The sequence below is a fragment of the Pristis pectinata genome, chromosome 3, assembly GCF_009764475.1.
Source record: "Pristis pectinata isolate sPriPec2 chromosome 3, sPriPec2.1.pri, whole genome shotgun sequence".
Taxonomy (NCBI): domain Eukaryota; kingdom Metazoa; phylum Chordata; class Chondrichthyes; order Rhinopristiformes; family Pristidae; genus Pristis; species Pristis pectinata.
The window spans coordinates 130,485,439-130,508,593 of record NC_067407.1 but is presented as its reverse complement, the minus strand read 5'-3'; the positions used below and the strand labels follow the sequence as shown (position 1 = coordinate 130,508,593).

Genomic DNA, 23,155 nt, shown 5'->3' with positions numbered 1-23,155 from the left:
GTACTTTAAGTGTGGTCTAACCAGAGTTTTGTAATACTGCATCATTACCTCGTGGCTCTTAAACTCAATCCCACGACTTATGAATGCTAACATTCCATAAGCCCTCTTGACTACCCTATCCACCTGTGAGGCAACTTTCAGTGATCTGTGGATATGAACCCCCAGATCCCTCTGCTCCTCCACACTGCCCAGAATCCTGCCATTAACCTTGTACTCCGCCTTGGAGTTTGTCCTTCCAAAGTGTACCACCTCACACTTCTCTGGATTGAACTCCATCTGCCTCTTGTCAGCCCAGCTCTGCATCCTATCAATGTCCCTCTGCAATCTTCGACAGTCCTCCACACTGTCCACAACACCACCAATCTTTGTGTCGTCTGCAAACTTGCCAATCCACCCTTCTACCCCCTCATCCAAGTCATTAATAAAAATCACGAAAAGTAGAGGTCCCAGAACTGACCCTTGTGGGACACTGCTAGTCACAGTCCTCCAATCAAAATGCACTCCCTCAACCACAACCCTCTGCTTTCTACAGGCAAGCCAATTCTGAATCCACACGGCCAAACCTCCCTGGATCCCATGCCCCCTGACCTTCTGAAGAAGCCTACCATGTGGAACCTTGTCAAACGCCTTACTAAAATCCATGTAGACCACATCTACTGCACTACCCTCATCAATCTTCCTGGTCACCTCCTCAAAGAACCCTATCAGGCTTGTGAGACATGATCTGCCCTTCACAAAGCCATGCTGGCTGTCCCTGATCAGACCATGATTCTCTAAACGCCGATAGATCCTATCTCTAAGAATCCTTTCCAACAGCTTGCCCACCATGGACGTAAGGCTCACTGGTCTATAATTCCCTGGACTATCCCTACTTCCTTTTTTGAATAAGGGGACAACGTTTGCCACCCTCCAGTCCTCCAGTACCATTCCTTTGGACAACAAGGACTCAAAGATCCTATCGAACGGTTCAGCAATCTCCTCCCTTGCCTCGCAGAGCAGCCTGGGGAATATTCCATCAGGCCCCGAGGACTTATCTGTCCTAATATTTTCTAACAGCTCCAACACATCCTCCCTCTTGATATCTTTCTTGGCTGTGGCATCTGTGGGGTTAGACCAGGAGAGGCTGTTGGTGATGTTCGCTCCTTGGAACTTGAAGCTCTCAACCCCCTCAACCTCGGCTCCGTTGATATAAATAGCAGCATGTTCACTGTCCCCCTTCCTGAAGTCAATGACCATATCTTTTGTTTTGCTGACATTGAGGGAAAGGTTCAGGACTATCCCAGATCTATGGCTGCGTGAAAGCATTGTTACTACATTGTTACTACATTGTGCAACTTGCGCAATGGTTTTAGACTCCAAACCATCCAAACTTTTGGATGGTTTCCGAAATTGTAACCTGTAGCATGCACTGCTTAAGCTATTCAATTTCCAGGGTAGGGGAGTCTAAAACATGAGGGCATAGGTTGAAGGTGTGAGGGGAAGGACTTAAAGGGGACCTGATGGGCATGTTTTTCAGAGGATAGTAGGTACGTAGAATGAGCTATCAGAGGAAGTGATAGAGGCAGGTACAATTATAACACTTAAAAGACACTTGGACAGGTTCATGGACAGGAAAGGTTTAGAGAGATATGAGCCAAGTGCAGGCAAATGGGGCTGTGTCAGGAAGGCACCGCGGTCGGCATGGATGAATTGGGCCGAAGGGGCTATTTCCATGCTGTATAACTATGACTCTAAATCACTGGACAAATTTGCCAAGTCTAATACGAGCCTAAACCTAGCAATATGGTAAATCTGTAAGAGGAGATGCCAAGCATCTAATTAATTAATCATTCCTTGCAGGGAACTACTGACCTTGATGCATCTGACCTCTCCCCAAAGGGAAAAGCTGAGGACGTGCAGGTAACCATCAGTTCACAGCACAAAGGATAACACAGAATGACAGTTATTCCAAACAGTCTTGCATTTCTACCATACATAAACTGGAGTTCATCAAAATCTCTAAGATCCACCTGAATGTGCATCTTCTCATTCACCTACCTCCCCTTTGATTGCTGACCTACATTGAATCCTGGTCCAGTAATGTTTTAATTTTAAAATCCGCATCCTCATTTTGAAATAACTCCATGACCCCGGTCCGCCCCATTTCTCTAATTTTCACAACTTTCTGACCCTCGGTTATCTAATTCTGACTGCTTGTTCTTCCACAAAGACTTTGAAGGTCTTAATCTCTGGAAATCCCTCTCTGAGCCCCTCCATTGGCATTTTTAAAATAGGGTAGTTCTTAAAAATTACCTCTGACTGAGCTTTTTCTCTTTGTGCCTCATTGTCAAATTGTATTAACATTTTGTGATGAACCTGCTGGACGTTTATGATGCAAAAGGTGCTTTATAAGTGTTTGTTGTGTCACTGGCAGTTACAAAAAGCAGTGATGGCATTATCTGCCCCTTGTTATTTCAGCTACACCGTGGCATGCAACAGAAATTAATCGTGTGATTTGCAGATCCCATTCAAGAGTCGACCCAATGCATCATTTGGGATTCAGCGGGCAGTTATCCAACCAATCAAGGCAACCATTAAGATACAAGTTATGGAACTTTGCAGCACAGAAAACAGGCCCTTTGGCCCAAATCTTCCCTGCCGACCAAGTTGGCTGACTGAGCCAGTCCCATTTGCCTGTGTTTGGCCCACATCCCTCTAAACCTTTCCTATCCAAGTACCTGTACAAATGTCCTTGAAACGTCATAATTGTAGCCACCTCTATCTGGCAGCTCGTTCCATATACACACCCTCTGTGTGAGGGAAAGAAATTGCCCCTCTGGTCCCTTTTAAATGTTTCCCCTCTCACTTTAAACTTATGTCCTCTAGTTTTGGACTCCCTTATCCTGGCTATTCACTTTATCTATGCCCCTTATAAACGTCTCCAAGGTCACCCCTCGGCCTCCTACACTCCAGGGAAAACAAAAGTACTAGCTTATTTAGTCTATACTTATAACTCAAACCCTCCAGTTCCGATAACATCCTCTTAAATCTTTTTGGTAAATTGGTTTATTATTGTCACGTTTACTGAGGAATAGTGGAAAAACTTAGTTTTGCCTGCCATCCATACAGATCATTTCATTACAACATTCAGTGCATTGAGGTAGTACAAGGGAAAACAATAACAATGTAGAATACAGTGTTACAGTTACAGAGTCCATCTTATTGTACTAGGGGGCTACTCAATAGTCGTATAACAGCTGGATAGAAGCTTTCATTGAGCCTGGTGGTACTTGCTTTCAGGCTTTTGTATCTTTCTTCACCCTTTCCACTTTAATGACATCCTTGCTAGAGCAGGTCAACCAGAACTGGATGCAGTGTTCTAAATGTGGCCTTACCAACGTCTTGTACAGCTGCAACATGACATCCTGACGAATGAAGACAAATGTGTCAAACATGTTTCTGCCAGCCTGTCTACCTGTATTGAACTATGTGCCTGCACCCGTAGGTCCCACTGTTCTATACCACTCCCCAGGGCTCCACCATTTATTGTGTAGATCAAGTGGGGAAAAAAATCCAAATTTTCCACCTGCTTGCAGAAAGGCAGTCTATTTAACTCAACAGTGTGCATTGGACCAGACAGTAATTATGTCAGTAATTAGAGAGTACTACTTAGAAACCTCATCGAGATATAGTGTACAACTCTTGTGTAAATCCAGTTTCTAGGACTTTTGTGATGTGGCTGTTGCTGGCAAGGCCAGCTGTTATTGCTCATCACTGAGAAGTTAGTGGTGAGCTTTTGCCTTGAACCAGTACAATTCTTCTGATGAGGGTACTCCCATGATGCAGTTGAGCAGGGACTTCCAGGATTTAGATATAGCAATGATGAAGGACCAGCGATTTATTTCTAAATTATATGGCGTGTTACTTGGAGATAACGACATTCCCATGTTACTTTCCTTTCCATCTTGCTGCAGATTTGGCAGGTTTGGAAGTTGCTGTTGGAGTAGCCTGGATAAGTAACAGTATTACATTTTGCAGATGGTACACACTTTATGCCAGTCATGGAAAGAATAATGTTTAGGTTGGTTATGAGTTCCAATGAAGTCGGTTGCTTTGTCCTGGATGGTGCATACCTCTTAAAAGTTTGGGAGTTAACACCTGGGATGATTGACCTGACAATCACAACCAGCTTTCACCTTCCATTCAGGCAGATTTCGACCACCCTCTGCGCGGAAAAAATTTCTTCCTCAAATCACCACTAAATTTCCTACTTTAAACCCATGTCTCCTGATCATAGACACTTGTGCTAAGAGGAAATATTTCACATTATCTACCCTATCTATGCCTTTCATAATTTTGTATACCTCTATCAGGTCACCCCTCAGCTGCTGCTCCAAGGAAAACAAACCCAGCCTATCCAGTCTCTCCTCTCGACTGAAACATTCCATCCGGGGTAGCAACAAAGTGAATTTCCTCTGCACCCTTCTCCACTGAAATCACATCCTTCCGATAGTATGATAACCAGAAATGCACTCAGTAATCCACATGTGACATGACTAATGTTTTATATATAGTACCATAAACACTCTGCTCTTGTACTCTGTGCCCTGGATAATAAAGGCAAGCATCCTGTATGCAACCATAATCATCTCACCTGCCTATGCTGCTGCCTTCAGGGATCCTTGTTCATGTACATCAAGGTTCTTTTGTTCCTCGGGTCCTATCATACACTGAATATGTTAGCTTTATTAGTCCTCCCAATACATAGCAGCTTGTATTTTTCAGGATTAAATTCAATTTGACATTTTTCTGCCCATTTTACCAACTTTGTGTAAAGTATAACTCCAGCCATTGGAGTGATTCCTTTTTGATGCTCATTGATGCCAGTTTTACCAGGGCACTTTGTCACACATGGTCAGATGTTGCCTTGATGTCAAGTCCAGGTACTCTTAATCCTTCAACAGAGCTATCAAGTGGTACTTATAAATAACCTGCTCAACAGTGCCCAGCTTGGGTTTTTTCAGGCCTTCATAACCATCTTATCTGGAGGCACAGCTGGTTCTGGAGCACAGGTCTTTAGTATAACAGCTGGAATGTTGTCTGGTCCCATAGCCTTTTGCTGTTTCTGGTGCTCTCAGGTGTTTCTTGCTGAACATGGTTGTAAATTCAGTAGCCTTTAGCATTCACATGTTTGGCATTGAAATTGTTGAAGATGGGGATGGTCTTGGAGCCTCCTCTTCCTGTTAGCTATTATTGTTCACCGCTGTTCACAATGTGATGTGGTAAGGCTGCTGAGCTATAATCTGTTACTTATGACCAATACCAATACTAAACCCTGTTTATTGTGAGCTGCTTTGTTAGCATTGAACTAATCCCATATTGTAGGTTCACTTGAGTAGCACCTGAACATTTTTAGGTATACTTGGTGTGATCCCGGAAGCCCTTCTACACTCATTGAACCAAGTTTAATCGCTTTGCTTGATAAATTGGTAAATTTTGGTAAATTGGTTTATTATTGTCACATGTACAGAGGTACAGTGAAAAACTTGTCTTGCATATAGTTCATACAAATCAATTCATTACATAGTGCATTGAGGTAATACAAGGTAAAACAATAACAGAATGCAAAATAAGTGTTACAGTTACAGAGAAAGTGCAGGACAGGTAGACAATAAGATGCAAGTTCATAACGATGTAGATTGTGAGGTCAAGAGTTCTTCTTATCGTATTAATGGCAGAGTGATGAACATATTGAGCCATGGGGTTACAGAACATGGTAGTGCACATATCTGGTGTTGCCGATAGTCTATAGTGCCTTGCAGATGCTCAGATTAATTCTGAAAATATCCAATTTAACATATTCGTAGAGCCACACAACACTATTAAGGGTAACCTCAGTATAAAAACAGGACTTTTTTGCTTCCAGGATTTTGCAGTGGAAACTTCTAGCAAAGTCATCATGAACAGATGCATCTGCCACATTGTTGATTGCTGAGGATGGGGTAAAGTAGTTTTATCCGTCATCAGTTCATTCACCATCTGCCACAGGCTGGAGTTCAGGAATTGGTCATCTCAGTCAGTGGTATCACGAAGCTATTCTTGGTGATGAGCATTTGCAGTTCCCCCGTCCAGAGTACATTCTGTGCTTTGCTACTTTCAGCGATGCTTCCAAGTGTTGTTCAACAAAGTGGAACACTGATTCTTTAACTTAGGAGGATGATCATTGGTAATCCTTGGTCATGCTTGATTTGGTGCTATGAGATATTATGGAGTCTGGAGTCAATGTTAGGGGTTCCAAGTTCCACTCGTTCCTGCCTGTAGATTATTGTGCCACCACCCACCACCTCTGGTCTGTCTGTCCTACCTATTTGGGCTACAAAGCAGCAGGTACTTCCAATCACATGGCTCAGTGATGATAGATCTTTTGACTATATCTTTTGAATTCTGTCTGTATCTGACAGATATGAGATTGACTGAAATTTTACTAATTGTGTCTTTGGTGTCGAACATTCTTGGGTTCAGTGGCCTTACTTGTTCTTTTAAGCAATGTGTATGCATTGTCTTTATAGCTTTGCTATAATTCTTTCACGTCAATGTCATCCAGAGATATGATTGAAAACCATCACTGATCTGGAGTGAATATTTTGTCTTTTGAGATGAATACTTATTCAATGAAAGTGAAACAGAACATTGCATAAGTCATGTCAAAAGACCCAATATCCAAAATATCTTGTGAATGGAAAGAAGAGCAACTTTCTTTTAACATAAGGAACAATCATAATAATTGACCATTTAATTAATGAAAGGTTAAGAGCATAAGAACAAAAGTATAGGCTTTCCTGCTCTGCCATTCATTAAGATCATGGTTGATTGTCAAATTCAGTATCATCCTCTAGCATCAACCCCACACCTTAAAAATCCAGAAATCTATCAATCTGTGTCCTGAATGAACACAACAACTCAACCTCCACAACCTTCCGGGGCAAAGAATTTTAAATGTTTGCAACTCTGGGTGAAAGAGCAACTTCTCAGCTCAGTCCTAAATGGTCTACTCCTTATTCTGAAATTGTGTGCTTGGTCCTAGACGCATTAGTCAGGGGTAACAGCTTTGCATATCACCTATTTTAAAAAAAGGTTTCAATGAGTTGTCCTCTCATTCTTCTAAGCTTTGGAGAATACAGTTCCAGACTGCTCAATCTCTCAGATGGCTTCATCCCTGGAACTAGTTTACTAAATCTTTGCTGCATTCCTTCTGTGGTAGGTTCATCCTTCATTAGGTAAGGAGACCAAAACTCCACAGGTGTGGATTCCCAACAGACTATGCAATTATAATAAGATTTTCTTACTGCTAACATGCCATTTCAATTGCTTGAAGCACCTGCATTAATTAGTATACAAGTGGGTCCTTTTGATCAGCAGCCTTTTCTCATCTCTCACCATTTAACAAATATTCTGCTTTTCTGTTACTTGCATCAAAGCGGATGACCTTGCATACTCACTCAGCTTGTCTGTACTACCTTGAAGTTTTAGAAAATCCTCCCCCATATTTAGAACATAGAACATTACAGCACAGTACAGACCCTTTGGCCCACAATGTTGTCTCGACATTTTATCCTGCTCTCAGATCTATCTAACCCTTCCTTCCCACATAGCCCACTGTTTTTCTATCATTCATGTGTCTGTCTAAGATTCTCTTAAATGTCTCTAATGTATCTGCCCCCACAACCACTGCCAGCAGTGCGTTCCACACACCCACCACTCTCTGTGTAAAAAAAACTTACTCCTGACATCCCCCTTAGACCTTCCTCCAATCACCTTAAAATTATGTCCCCTCGTGATAGCCATTGTCGGCCTGGGAAAAAGTCTCTGACTGTCCACTCAATCTATGCCTCTTATCATCTTGTACACCTCCATCAAGTCACTTTTCATCTTCCTTCTCTCCAAAGAGAAAAGCCCTTGCTTGCTCAACCTATCCTCATAAGACATGCTCTCCAATCCAGGCAATATCCTGATAAATCTCCTCCGCACCCTCTCAAAAGCTTCCACATCCTTTCTATAATAAAGCGACCAGAACTGAACACAATACTCCAAATGTGGTCTGACCAGAGTTCTATAGAGCTGCAACATCATCTCACGGCTCTTGAACTCAATACCCCAACTAATGAAGGCCAACACTCCATACGCCCTCTTAACAACCCTATTGACCTGTGTGGCAACCTTGAGGGATCTATGGACGTAGAGCCCAAGATCCTTCTGTTCCTCCACACTGCTAAGAGTCCTACCATTAACCTTGTATTCTGCCTTCGAATTTGATCTCCCAAAGTGTATCACTTCACACTTATCTGGGTTGAACTCCATCTGCCACTTCTCAGCCCAGCTCTGCATTCTATCAATATCCTGTTGTAATCCGTAGCAACTTTCTACACTATCCACAGCACCACCAACCTTTGTATCGTCAGCAAACTTCTAACCCACCGTTCCACATCTTCATCCAAGTTATTTATAAAAATCACAAAGAGCAGGGGTCCCAGGACAGATACCTGCGGAACACCACTGGTCACCGATGTCCAGGCAGAATATGCTCCATCTACCACCACCCTCTGTCTTCTGTGGGTGAGCCAATTCTGAATCCACACAGCCAAGTTTCCCTGGATCTCATGCCTCCTGACTTTCTGAATAAGCCTTCCATGAGGAACCTTATAAAATGCCTTTTTAAAATCCATGTACACCACATCCACTGCTCTACCTTCATCGATGTGCTTTGTCACATCTTCAAAGATGAGACAAAGCCATGCTGACTGTCCCTAATCAGCCCATGCTTCTCCAAATGCCCATAAATCTTGTCCCAAAGAATCTTCTCCAGTAATTTGTCCACTACTGAAGTAAGACTCACTGGTCTGTAATTCCCAGGGTTATCACTACTTCCTTTCTTAAACAAAGGGACAACATTTGCCACCCTCCAATCATCTGGCACTACTCCTGTGGCCAGTGAGGATGCAAAGATTGTCGCCAAAGGCGCAGCAATCTCTTCCCTGGCTTCCCGTATTAACCTTGGATATATCCTGTCTGGCTCTGGTGACTTATCTATCCTAATGTTTTTCAATAGTTCCAACACATCCTCTTTCCTCACATCAACATGCCCTAGCCTGTCAGTTTGTCGTACGTCATCCTCACAAACGTCAAGGTGTCTCTCTCTAGTGAATACCAAAGCATTCATTAAGGACCTCCCCTACCTCTTCCAACTCCAGGCATGATTCCTCTTTTATCCCTGATCGGTCCTACCCTCAGTCTAGTCGTCATCCTATTCTTTACATATGTATAGAACGCCTTGGGGTTTTTCTTAATCCTAATTGACAAGGCCTTCTCATGCCCTCTTCTAGCTCTCCTAAGTCCACTCTTAAGCTCCCTCCTGGCTACCTTGTAACTCTCCAGAGCCCTGTCTGATCCATGTTTTCTAAACTTTAGGTAAGCTTCTTTCTTCCTCTTGACAAGATATTCTACATCTCGTGTCAACCACAGTTCCTTCACTTTACCATCCTTACCTTGCCTCAATTGGATAAACTTCTCCAGAGTCCCATGCAAGTATTCCTTAAACAACCTCCACTTTTCTGCTGTACACTTCACCGAGAACATCTGTTCCCAATTTACGCTCCCAAGTTCCTGCCTAATAGCATCATAATTCCCCCTCCCCCAGTTAAATACTTTCCCATATTGTCTGCTCCTATCCTTCTCCCAAGGCTATGGTAAAGGTCAAGGAGTTGTGGTCACTGTCTCCAAAATGCTCTCCCACCGAGAGATCTGAAACCTGATCAGGTTCCTTGCCTAGTACCAGGTCCAGAATGGCCTCTCCTCTAGTCAGCCTGTCCACATACTGTGTCAGGAATCCTTCCTGTACACACTGAACAAACTGCGTCGCTCCAAAGACAAAAGCCCTAGCTCATTCAACTTTCCTCATGTTCTCTAATCCAGGCAGCATCCTGGTAAATCTCCTCTGCACCCTTTCTAAAGCTTCCACATCCTTCTTATTATGAGGTGACCAGAACTGAACACAATACTCTAAGTGTGGTCTAAGCAGAGTTATATAGAGCTGCAACATTACCTCCGGCTCTTGAACTCAATCCCCTGACTAATCAAGGCCAGCAAACCATATGTCTTCTTAACCAGCCTATCAACTTGCGTGGCAACTTTGAGGGATCTATAGACCTGGACCACAAAATACCTCTGTTCCTCCACACTGCTAAGAATCTTGCCACTAACCTTGTACTCTGTCTTCAAGTTTGTTCTTCCAAAGTGAATCACTTCACACTCTTCCGGGTTGAACTCCATCTGCCACTTCCCAGCTGAACTTTGCATCCTGTCTGTATCCTGTTGTAACCTACGACAACCTTCTACATTATCCACAACACCTCCAGCCTTTGTGTCATCTGCAAGCTTACTAACCCACCCCTCCACTTCCTCATCCAAGTCACTTGTAAAAATCACAAAGAGCAGGGGTCCCAGAACAGATCCCTGTGGAACCCCACTAGTCACGGACTTCCAGGCAGAATACTCTCCATCTACTACCACCCTCTGCCTTCTGTGGGCAAGGCAATTCCGAATCCACGAAGCCAAGTCTTCATGGATCCCATGCCTCATGACCTTCTGGAAGAGCCTACCATGGGGATCCTTGTCAAATGCCTTACTAAAGTCCACATACACCACATCCACTGCTCTACCTTCATCAATTTGTTTTGTCACTTCCTTGAAAAACTCAATTAGGCTCGTGAGGTACAACCTGCCCCTCACAAAGCTCTGCTGACTATCCCTAATAAGACTATGCTTCTTCAAATGCTCTTAAATCCTGTCCCTAAGAATCCTCTCCAATAGCTTGCCCACCACTGACGTAAGACTCACTGGTCTATAATTCCCAGGCTTATCTCTATTACCTTTCTTGAACAAGGAAACAACATTTGCCATTCTCCAATCCTCTGGTACCACTCCTGTGGCCAAGGAAGACACAAATATCATCGTCAATTCCCCAGCAACCTCTCCTCGCCTCCTGTAGTAACCTGGGGTATATACTTCCCGGCCCTGGGGACTTAACTATCCTAATGTTTTTCAGAAGCTCCAACACTACCTCTTTCTTAACCTCAACATGCTCCAGCATATCAGCCTGTTCTATGCTGACCTCACATTTGTTTAAGTCCCTCTGGCTAGTGAACACTGAAGCAAAGTATTCATTAAGGACCCCCTTACCTCCTCTGCCTCCAGCTTTATCCCTGAGCGGTCCTGCCCTCACTCTAATCATCCTCCTGTTCTTTATGTACATGTAGAACGTCTTGGAGCTTTTCTTTATTCTACTCGCCAAGGCCTTCTTGTTTTCCCTTCTAGCTCACCTAAGTCCCTTTTTAAGCTCTTTCCTGACTACTTTATAATTCTCAAAAGCCCTGCTTGACTTTTACTTCCTGAACCTTCTTCCTATTGACTAAATGTTTCACTTCTCTTGTCAACCATGGTTCCTTTACCCTACCATCCATTCCCTGTCTCAGTGGGACAAACCTACCCAGAACCCCATGCAGTGTTCCCTAAACAGCCTCCACATTTCTTCTGAGCATTTTCCTGAAAACTTCCGTTCCCAATTCACGCTCCAAGTTCTTGCCTAATACTGTTGTGATTAGCCCTCCCCCAATTAAAAACTTCCCCATATCATCTGCTCCTATCCCTGTCCATGCCTATGCTAAAGGTAAGGGAGTTGGGGTCACTTTCTCTGAAATGCTCGCCCACCTGACCAGGTTCATTGCCTAGTACTAGATCCACATACTGTGTCAGGAATTCTTCCTGGACACACCTAACAAATTCTGTACTAAAACCTTTTGTACTAAGGAGGTGCCAATCAATATTAGGGAAGTTGAAGTCTCCCATGACAACAACTCTGTTATTTTTGCACCTTTCCAAAATCTGCCTCCTGATCTGCTCCTCAGTGTCCTGGTGGCTACTGGGGGCCTTATAGACTACTCCCAATAGAGTCATTGCTCCCTTCCTGTCTTTGACTTCCATCGACACTGACTCAGTAGATGATCCCTCTTCGACGTCCTCCCTTTCTGCTGCTGTGATACTCTCTCTGATTAGCAATGCCACTCCCCCACCTTCTTTACCTCCCTCTCCATCCCTTTTGAAACATCTGAACCCCAGAACATCAAGCGGCCAATCCTGCCTCTGCGACAGCCAAGTCTCTGTAATGGACTTGTTGGTCCAAGTAGACTGTATTCTCTTAGGGTAGACGTAGAGGAACCCCAGTTAATATGCATTTAATTATCCTGTCTGTACAGCTGGACAGTGATGCAAAATTCATTCAAAAAGGCTATCAGTTTTGTATGGAAATGCTAGGATTTCCTTCTCTAAATATGAGAAAGCTTGGGACTTCCTCACAGTTGTACACAGATGTAAAAATCCTGCTTCTCACAGTTGATCACCACTCAAGTGTTGGACTCAATCTCCACTGTTGGGTATAAACATCTTGTAGTGTCCCATTGGTTAAGTAGGGAAATCTGTCTGCCAATCAGTGATTACATTCATTACAATGAAGAGGAATGGCTACAAGGGAGAGAGGCAAGTTTCAGGTGGTTTATGTTTCTTGGATTTAAGTTGATTTAATTGTGCTTAATTGTTTTTGTAATTGTTTTCTAGTGCATTTTTGTTTTATTTTCAAAATATTTTAATTATTTTTCTAATGACGTTGTTAATATCTTGTTCCTATTTGAATGTTTGACAGCTGCTTCACCCTCAGGCATTGCTTAACCACCTGTTGCTGTGGGATTTGGAATCAACAGGGTTTTGCTAAGCAGATCAGAGCTGACATTGGGGACCAAGGTGCTATTGGTAGACCAGATCAAGATAGAGGCCTGGTGGTTCACTGCTCTGAAGAAATTCAAGGCCAGTGTGCATTTCTCTTTGGAGGATTCAACCCATCTATCTGGTCCACATCCTTTCTCAAAATCTTAGGGTGTTTGTGACAGCTCAGTCTGTGATTATCTTTTATTTGCAAGGATTTGTTTGAACTTAATTGCATTTATTTGAGCAGATTGTAGCCTTCTGCAAAATTTACACTAGTAAATATCTCTGACCTGTCACCCAGTATATTATCTTCATTTCTGATTACTTTTCACTGGGAACGTGTTTGTTCTCACTTCCAACCAGAAGGTCATTAAGTCATTTTACATGCTTTTTTGTACATATTTCACTCGTAAATCTGTTTTTCATACCAGGCATACTTAACTCTCCCTGCTGCCCCCACCCCACCTCTTTTCCCTCTTTCACATGTGCATTCACTCACACTCCCCATAAACATGGCACTGGACTGGTAAAGCACTAATTAGATTTGCGGCAAGATTGTTGCTTCTTTGTTCTGGTCTAAAAAAAGATTCTGCCTATCATCACTCCATTTTTAACCACTATATCCAAACATGGTTTAATCAAGAATTTTTCACATCTTCCAATGTTGCATTATCAATTGAAATGGCTACATCTTCTTTGAAAAAGCTTAACTGCCTGCTTAGCATGCTGTTTCAAGGAACTGCTTGGCTAGAGAATTAGTCTGAAGCATCTTAAACTTTCTAATAAAGTAAGTGCATTGAGTTTATTGATTGTTGAGACATACTAATAAATAAAATCATTTAGAGCCGCAATAGATAAATCTCAATCTTTAAAGCTAGTTCACTTATATATCTTATTGCCTTTTGCATATATTGGCATAATAATAGTCAGCAATAGATTTTATATTAAATATTTTAAAATTTTCCACATGTATAAATCATAGAAATTCAAAAAAATATGATGAGGGCTTATGTAATAAAGTTTTAAAGCGGTTTGCCTTCTTGTGAGAGGAACTTTATTTTAGCACATTTAAAACATTAACTTGAAGTGAAATTTAATTCAGTTTTCGTTTGTTTTGCCACTATTAGGGTTTTTCTTGAGCCATTTGCTGCTCTTGTGCCTTGAAAACTATACACCCATGAAGAATCCATGCAGGGGTACAAGTCCTAAAGTATATCTGACAAGAACGATGTGGTTTGGCATTGTCTAAATTTCAAATCAGAATAGATCTGAATTGAGTTGAATTTGCTACCCATACAAAAACAAAGACAAACACATGTTAATTTCTTTTATTTATCTTTTTGGTGCTATTGGGCCTGGGACCACTACTTTCCGAAGAATATTATGTCCCTTTGGCTGACACCTGTTTTCAAGATCTCTGTTGTCATGAATTTTTATATCTATGGCAACTCAAGAAATGCTGTTGTTATCCAACAGCAATAGTCTTTCCAGTTGTGTTGGGTTGTGGGGCCATGTGTTAAGCATTATATTTAATGTGGAAATTCTTCAAATGCATAATGCTTTACATTCATATGGTTTCAGCCAATTAACATACATTTTGGGTTAGAGAGGTTTCAGTGCATTTTGGGACAGTTCTGAGAGAGTTAAAACTATATTGGTTGAACCAATTTTTATCAGAATATAGCTGTATGTAGATGAGCTGGGATGGTACCTCACGGGCATCAGTTCTCTTCTGGACCACACACTTTACATCTTTTAAAGGGAGCCATGATATGATTTACTGTTTCTTCAGCTAATATTTTAGAAAAGCAAGTCACCATATATTAAACCTGTTATATAATACAAAGCACATTTTGTTATTGTGAAATATCAAGATCACCAGGTAACAACTATTGTTCTGAAATGATCTTGTGGCAAACATATGGAGCAAATTACAAATGTTCTGCTGCCAAAACTTGTCTGAGTGTTTATCCCACATGACAAGGCATCATGGATGTGTAAATTTGAACACATTCACACACATTGTGGTAAATAAATGGCTCAAACACCAAGCAACACATTTGCTTACGACAAAAATGTACTGTCACTTCTACACAAATTTCAGTAAATTAAATATAAAACTCGGTAAACTATTTTTTAAAGATATACACTGCCTGCATTCAGAATATTACACAGCATATCAAGTTTAGCCAGATATGCAGGGTGATTATATTTTCTGAGCCAAATCAGGGACAAACAGTTTAGAGGGCAGAGTAACTAGTGCAGAAAACTTTTATATAGGCATCTCAGTACCCACAGAGTTGCAGGGGTATATGGTAGCATAGTAGTTAAGTTATTGAACTGATAATCCAGAAGTCAGGACTGATTGATACCAGACCTTATTTTAGCCTTGATCCAAGCATAGTTAAAACTTGAATTACAGAGAGGAGGTGAGAATGAAGGTGATTGATGTCAAGACACCATTTTACACAGGTGACATCAAGGAAGTTTGGCAAAACAAAGGTCAATGGGAATCAATATTTTTCTCTGGCTCTTGACATGAGGAAGATGGATGTGGATGTTGGTCATTCATTTTGTCCCCAGGATAAGAATTCTGCAGGGGAGTATACTAGCATTAACAATCCTTGCATGTTTCACCAATGACTCCCTTCCTGCAATTGCCACAGTTGCCCAGCTAGCAGAGCTGCTGTCTCATAGCTCCAATGATCTAGGTTCAATCGTTATCTCCAATGACGTCTTTGTGGATTTTACATGTTTTCTCTGTGACCAAGTGAGTTTCATCTGGGTGCTCTGGTTTTCTATAACGTCTCAAAGATGTGGTAGGTCAGTTGGTCACTCTAACATGTCCCCAGTGCGTGGGTGAGTAATAGAAGTTGGAGGGTCTTGATGGGGCACAAGGCTTTTGACAGGATGAGTTGGGGGCTGCTGGCTTTGAGGTGTTTACATTGGGCTTTTCCCTAGTCCATAAGACCTAGGAGCAGAATTCCCTCAAGGTTGCCGTGCAGGTTGATAGGGTTGTTAAGGAGGCATATGGTGTGTTGGCCTTCATTAGTCAGGGTATTGAGTTCAAGAGCCCCGAGGTGATGATGCAGCTCTATAAAACTCTGGTTAGACAACACTTGAGGAGTATTGTGTTCACTTCTGGTCGCCACATTATAGGAAGAATGTGGAAGCTTTAGAGAGGATGCAGAGGAGATTTACCAGGATGCTGCCTGGATTGCTGAGCATGTCATGGGGATAGCTTGAGCGAGCTAAGGTTTTTCTCTTTGGAGTGAAGGAGGATGAGAGGTGACTTGATAGAGGTGTACAAGGTAATGAGAGGCATAGATCAAGTGGACAGTCAGAGACTTATTCCCAGGGCGAAAATGGCTAACGAGGGGACATAATTTCAAGGTGATTGGAGGAAGGTATAGGGGGGGATGTCAGAGTTAAGTTTTTTTTTTACACAGGGAGTGGTGGGTGCTTGGAACGCACTGCCAGCAGAGGTGGTGGAGGCAGATACATTAGGGACATTTAAGAGACTCTTAGATAAGCACATGAATGATAGAAAAATGGAGGGCTATGAGGGAGGGAAGGGTTAGATAGATGTTAGAGCAGGATAAAATGTTGGCACAACATCGTGGGCCAAAGGGCCTGTACTGTGCTGTAATGTTCTATGTTCTAGAATTCGGACATTTGGTCCATCGAGTCTGCTCTGCCATGGCTGATTTATTTTTTCCTCTCAACACCATTCTCCTGCCGTCTCCTTGTAACCTTTGATGCCCTTACTAATCAAGAACCTATCAACGTCCACTTTAAATATACCCAGTAACTTGGCCTCCACAGCCGTCTGTGGCAATGAATTCCACAAATTCAGCACCCTCTGGCTAAAGAAATTCCTCCTCATCTCTGTTCTAATGGGACACCCTTCTATTCTGAGGCTGTGCCCTCTGGTCCTAGACTCTCCCACTACTGGAAACATCCTCTCCACGTCCACTCTATCCAGGCCTTTCAATATTTGGTAGGTTTCAATGAGATCCCCCCTCACCCTTCTAAACTCCAGTGAGTACAGGCCCAGAGCCATCAAACACTCCTCGTACGTTAACCCTTCCATTTCTGGGACCATTCTTGTAAATCTCCTCTGGACTCTCTCCAATGCCAGCACGTCCTTCCTTAGACATGGTGCCCAAAACTGCTCGTAATACTCCAAATGTGGTTTGACCAGTGCCTTATCAAGCCTCAGCATTACATCCTTGCTTTTATAATCTAGTCCTCTTGAAATGAATGCTAACATTGCATTTGCCTTCCTTACTACCGAATCAACCTGTAAGTTAACATTTAGGGAATCCTGCACTAGGACTCCCAAGTCCCCTTGCACCTCTGATTTCTGAATTCGTTCCCCGTTTCGAAAATAGTTTACATCTTTAGTCCTTCTACCAAAGTGCATGATCGTACACTTCCCTCACTGTATTCCATCTGAAACTTCTTTTCCTATTCTCCCAGCCTGTCCAAGTCCTTCTGCAGAAACCCTGCTTTCCCAACACTACCCGCCCCTCCAGCTATCTTTGTGTCATCTGTAAACTTGGCCACAAAACCATCAATTCCGTCATCCAGATCATTCCTTAACGTATAACGTGAAAAGTAGTGGACCCAACACTGACCCCTGCGGAACACCACTAGTCACCGGCAGCCAACCAGAAAAGGCCCCCTTTATTCCCACTTTTTGCCTTCTGCCAGTCAGTCAATCTTCTATCCATGCTAGTACCTTTCCTTAATACCATGGGCTCCTATCTTGTTTAGCAGCCTCATGTGCAGCACCTTATCAAAGGCCTTCTGAAAATCCAAGTAAACAGCATCCACTGACTCTCCTTTGTCTATCATGCCTGTTATTTCCTCAAAGAATTCCAACAGATTTGTCAGGCACGATCTCCCCTTAAGGAAACCATGCTGACTTTGGTCTATTTTATCATGTGCTTCCAAGTACCCCAAAACCTCATCCTTAATAATGGACTCTAACATCTTACCAACCACTGAAGTCAGGCTAACTGGTCTATAATTTCCTGTCTTTTGCCTCCCTCCCTTCTTAACGAGTAGAGTGACAGTTGCGATTTCCCAGTCCTCCAGAACCATTCGTGACTCTAGTGATTCTTGAAAGATAACTACTAATGCTTTCACAATCTCTTCAGCTATCTCTTTCAGAACTCAGGGGTGTAGTTCATCTGGTCCAGGTGACTTATCTACTTTTAGACCTTTCAGTTTCCCCAGCACCTTCTCCTTAGTAATAACGACTACACTCACTTCTGCCCCCTGACTCCTTTGAATTTCTGGCACGTTGCTGGTGTCTTCCACAGTGAAGTCTGATGCAAAATACTTACTCAGTTCGTCTGCCATTTCTTTGTTCTCTATTACCTCCAGCATCATTTACCAGTGGTCCGATGTCCACTCTTGCCTCTCTTTTACTCTTTAAATATCTGAAAAAACTTTTGGTATCTTCTTTTATATTATTGGCTCGCTTACCTTCATATTTAATCTTTTCTCCCCTTTTTTTTAGTCGCCTTTTGTCTTCCCAATCCTCTAGCTTCCCACTAACTTTTGCAATATTGTATGCCCTCTCTTTTGGTTTTATGCTGTTTTTGACTTCCTTTATCAGCCACGGTTGCCTCATCCTCCTTTTAGAATGCTGCCTCTACTTTGGGATGAACTGATCCTGCGTCTTCTGAATTACTCTCAGAAACTCCTGCCATTGCTGCTCTACCATCATCCCTGACAGGGACCCCTTCCAATGAACTTTGGCCAGCTCCTCTCTCATGCCTCTGTAGTTATATTTACTCAATTGTAGCACTAATACATCCGATTTTACCTTCTCCCTCTCAAACTGCAGGGTGAATTCTATCATATTCTATGATATTCTATCACTGCCTCCTAAGGGTTCCTTCACCTTCAGCTCCCCAATTAAATCTGGTTCATTGCACAGCACCAAATCCAGAACTGCCGTTCCCTAGTGGGCTCAACCACAAGCTGCTCTAAAAAGCCATCTTGTAGGCACTCTACAAATTCCTTCTCTTGAGATCCAGTACCAACCTGATTTTCCCAATATATCTGCATATTGAAATCCCCCATGACCACCATAACATTGCCCTTTTTACATGCCTTTTCTATTTCCTGTTGTAATTTGTACCCTACATCCTGGCTACTATTTGGAGGCCTGTATGTAATTCTCATCAGGGTCTTTTTACCCTTGCAGTTTCTAAACTCTACCCATAAGGATTCTACATCTTCTGATTCTATGTCACTTCTTGCTCAGGATTTGATTTCATTTTTTTTTTACCAATAAAGCCACCCCACTCCCCTGGGCCTACCTGCATGTCTTTTTGATAGGATGTGTATCCTTGGCTCCCAGCTGTGATCTTCTTTCAACCATGACTCTGTGATGCCCACACCGTCATACCTGCCAATTTCTAACTGCGCTATGAGCTCATCTCTTATTTTGTATACTGCATGCATTCAAATATCACACTTTCAGTCCTGTATTCACCACCCTTCTTCTCAAATTTGGCTCCATGCTGCCTGAAGTTAAGTTCTTATCCCTTTCTGAACTTTCTGCCTTATTCTTTATTCTGGAGACTTCAGTAACCTCTCCTACACCCTCCTTCCCTTTTACTTTATCCTTACTTTTCCAGTCTGTTGAACCCACCCTCCTACTATTTAATTTAAAGCCTTATCTACAGCCCTAGTTATGCGATTCGCCAGGACCTTTGTCCCAGCATCGTTCAGGTGGAGCCTGTCGCATCAGAACAGCTCCCTCCTTCCCCAATACTGGTGCCAATGTCCCACGAATTCAAACCCACTTCTCCCACACCAATCTTTGAGCCACGCATTTCACTCTCTGGTCTTATTGACCTTGTGCCAATTAACATGTGGCTCAGGTAGCAATCCAGATATTATTACCTTTTTGCTTCTGCTTTTTGACATGTCTCTGAAGTTTGTTCACTAATGCCCAATAGACCATGAACTTAGTGTTAGGTTTGAGGTCTTGATCATGATGCACATTTTTCCTCTCAATGGCCAAAGGCTATGCTGGCACACTGAAGATTGTGGTGCACTTCTTCATGTATTAGGTGCCTTTGCCGAGAGGTGTGAGATGTAGAAAATGAGTCACCACCCATATACCAGCTTGGTTCATATACAAAGGTATAATCTCTTTGGCCCTCCTGATCCTGGAGTTCCTGGTGAGGCCTTGGTCAGTGTACTGCAGAAGTAATAAAGAGAGTCCAAGAGAGATGCAGCATGGAAACAGGCCCTTCAGCCTATTCAACCACCTATATCCATTATAATCTTACATTAATCCATTCTTTTTTTTTATTATTCACAAATTCTTATCAACTAACTGCATCCCAGTGATGCCCTGATGTCAGCATGTCTTGACTTGGGAGCTTGGAACAGGCTTAGAGATTCAACAACTGTAAATGCTTGTGAAAGTTTGTAAGAATTTTTAAGTGTTTCAGTACATTGGTCATTTAAAATCTAGTAAAATTGCTTAAAATTTGGAAAAAAAACATTTAAAGTGCAAGATTTTAAAATATTTCATTTTTTAATATTTAGAAAATAAGGTTGCCTTTTCTAATTTCCAGGTCAGGAATTCTCATTCAAATGAATGGGAATTTTGGTCCAACATGAAATCTGGTTAAATCCCAATGTGGTCACACATGGATTCCAATAATGGAGTAGTGACTGATGCTTAGGCACTTGACATGCAGCTCTTGGTTTTGTGCCATGGGCCAAGTAAGTCTGGGACTCTTCAGAACTGCCAGCCACAGCCAGCTCAATTTAGCCCAACATGGTTGCTTTAAATGGACCTGTCTGCCATTCAATTCAAGGCACAAGTAAGATATGTTAATAAATGTTGGCCTTGTCAACTGCAGGCATGCTTGTGAATGGATAAAAATGCAATACATTAACAAAGTGATTGTGGGTGTAATTAACACAAAATGCTCTTCAATAATGTGAACCACTTAGAAACTGAGGTAACACTGTTCGGACCTGCTTAGCAACATTGTTGTAAGAATGGTGGTTACTAACACTGGATACTGTTTGAAGAGTGTAACCAGTGTTTTGATTGAGCTTTCTTTCATTCTCTTATCCCATTGGGTTGATGACCTTTCTGAAAAGTTATTGCTCTGAAACAGTAATTGTTGTGTTAACATACATGAAGACTGCTGGGAAGAACTAATTTATTATTCAGTGCTTGGCATCCACCTACACATGCCTCTAATTACTTACACTTGGGAGCATTAAGCCTGAGGATAGGCCCTGTAAGTTATGTTTCTAAATGCTAACAAATAAAGATGAGGTGTCCCATCAGTTATTCTAATCTTTTAACTTGCATTTGATCCATTGTAATTGGGTCTGTCATCCCATGAGGAGTTAGACCTCTCTTTTGAATGACCAAGGAATCCATTCTTTTATAAGCAATTGAGGACAAAAATATGTAGGGAAAGAAATGTTCCATGATATCTATTTTGCTTAAGGTGTCCCTAGACCTACCATTCTTAACCATCACAAATAACTAATCTGGCTGCGTATATTCTAATCAGGTCACTTTTAAAAGCCTTTGCAAATCTTTTGAACGTGTTGTCAGCTACTTGACCTTTAGAAGAATGTGATCAGGTGCTGTGCAAATGTAATTTTCTTTTAGTTGCTTTCTTAATATTTCTTATTTCCCCTTTTATCGGTTTAGTGGACCCATTTCTTTTTCCAGATGGGTACTGTTAGGTTTTTAGGTTGATATATTCAATCAAGTTTCCTACAATTGATATTATATTTCCAATTTTAAGTAATGAACTAATACTTGACATTTTTTCCCATTCAATGGTACAAATTCTGACTTTTGAAAACCTTGGAACATTATACCATTACTTTCAATTTCCTCGCCTATTTCTTTTCATACTCTGTGGAATCCAGGAGATTTATCTTGATTGAATCTCATTGGGCAGGATTATGCCAGCATTTGGCTTTTGGACTGAAAGCCCAGACTTCTGTGTGTGAGACGTGTAACCTAAAGTCCAAACCTATTAGATCACTATGCTGCTGAACTCTGCATGGGGAATCACTCCTTGGATCCTAAACAAAGATAAGCAGACCATGGATGCACAATAAATTGCTACATTTTTTATTCTTTTTAGAAATCAGGCTTCACTGATGTGGCCATTTATTGACCATCCCTAATTGCCCTTGAGGTTGTTAGCCATCTTGAACTACTTCAGACATTATGGTGAAGATACTCCCACAATGCTATGGAATAGGGAACTTTGAAAATTGGACCTTGTGACGATGAAGGAATAATGCTGCATTCCTAAGTGAGATTGATGAGTAAATTGGCTGGTCTTCCTGTGTACTTGCAACCCTTAATCTTCCTGATTGTAGAGGTCACACATTTGCAAAGATCTATTGGAGTGCTCTTGGTAAATATCTGCAGTGCCATTTTTTGGTGATCCTCTCTACAGCCACGGTGTGTCAACGGTCGAAGGAAGGAATTAATACCAGTCAAATTTGCAGCTTGATTAGAGCTGACAAGCTAATTCATTGCTGACCTATTGGAATTCCATCCTTGGGAAAGCTCTGTGCAAATGGATTAAACAAGATGAGTTTTTAAATTAAAAAAAAAATTTTTTTTACATTTTATTTTTTTTAAATTTTATTTACAGCGTGGTAACAGGCCCTTCCGGCCCAACAAGTCCACGCTGCCCATTTTAAACCCAAATTAACCTACCTGTACGTCTTTGCAATGTGGGAGGAAACTGGAGCACCCGGAGGAAACCCACGCAGACATGGGAGAACGTACAAACTCCCTACAGGCAGCGACGGGAATCAAACCCCGATCGCTGGCGCTGTAATAGCATCACGCTAACCGCTATGCTACTGTGCTGCCCGTGTGCCCGTATTTAGTGTGACTAAATAGATAAAGATGGTCAAAAATTGTTAGAATTGTTGTTTTGAGGTATTTTGAGGAAATCTCTGCTCAGGTCTTTCGCTTGTATGTGGGATTTCCTGTCTCTTCCTCCACCACAGCCCCCCACCCCCCACCTCGCCAACACTCCCATACCATTGTTAGTAGCACAGTTTTTTTTTGACATATTCTGTACTAGAATAAGTGATTGCTCCTTGGATTTGAAAGGAAATAGTTTGCTTCAAATTTATTTAGTTGAATTTATTTTTTGTTGAGGTTTATGTGCTGTGCTATTTTAAATGGTTTTACTTTGGTTTACTTCAATTGAGTCAATCTTGGCATGAGTCTTACTGAACATGAGGAAATATTACAACAGATGTAGGCCATTCATCTGCTTTAGCCTGTTCTGTCATTCTGTTCATTTATGGTTGATCTGTA

The 23,155-nt window shown here is 41.9% G+C and overlaps 1 protein-coding gene across 12 annotated transcripts in view; it reads left to right on the top strand.

Annotated features, from left to right (window-relative positions):
* akt3a (v-akt murine thymoma viral oncogene homolog 3a) overlaps positions 1–23,155 on the top strand; it is a 426,682-nt gene that overhangs the window by 249,500 nt on the left and 154,027 nt on the right. The window contains exon 2 of one of the 12 annotated variants that reach the window (XM_052012974.1): positions 1,840–1,899. The exons of the other annotated variants lie outside the window; for them this stretch is intronic. The gene's annotated coding sequence lies outside the window, so the exon portion shown is untranslated. The remainder of the gene's footprint in view (positions 1–1,839; positions 1,900–23,155) is intronic. 12 annotated transcript variants of the gene reach the window in all.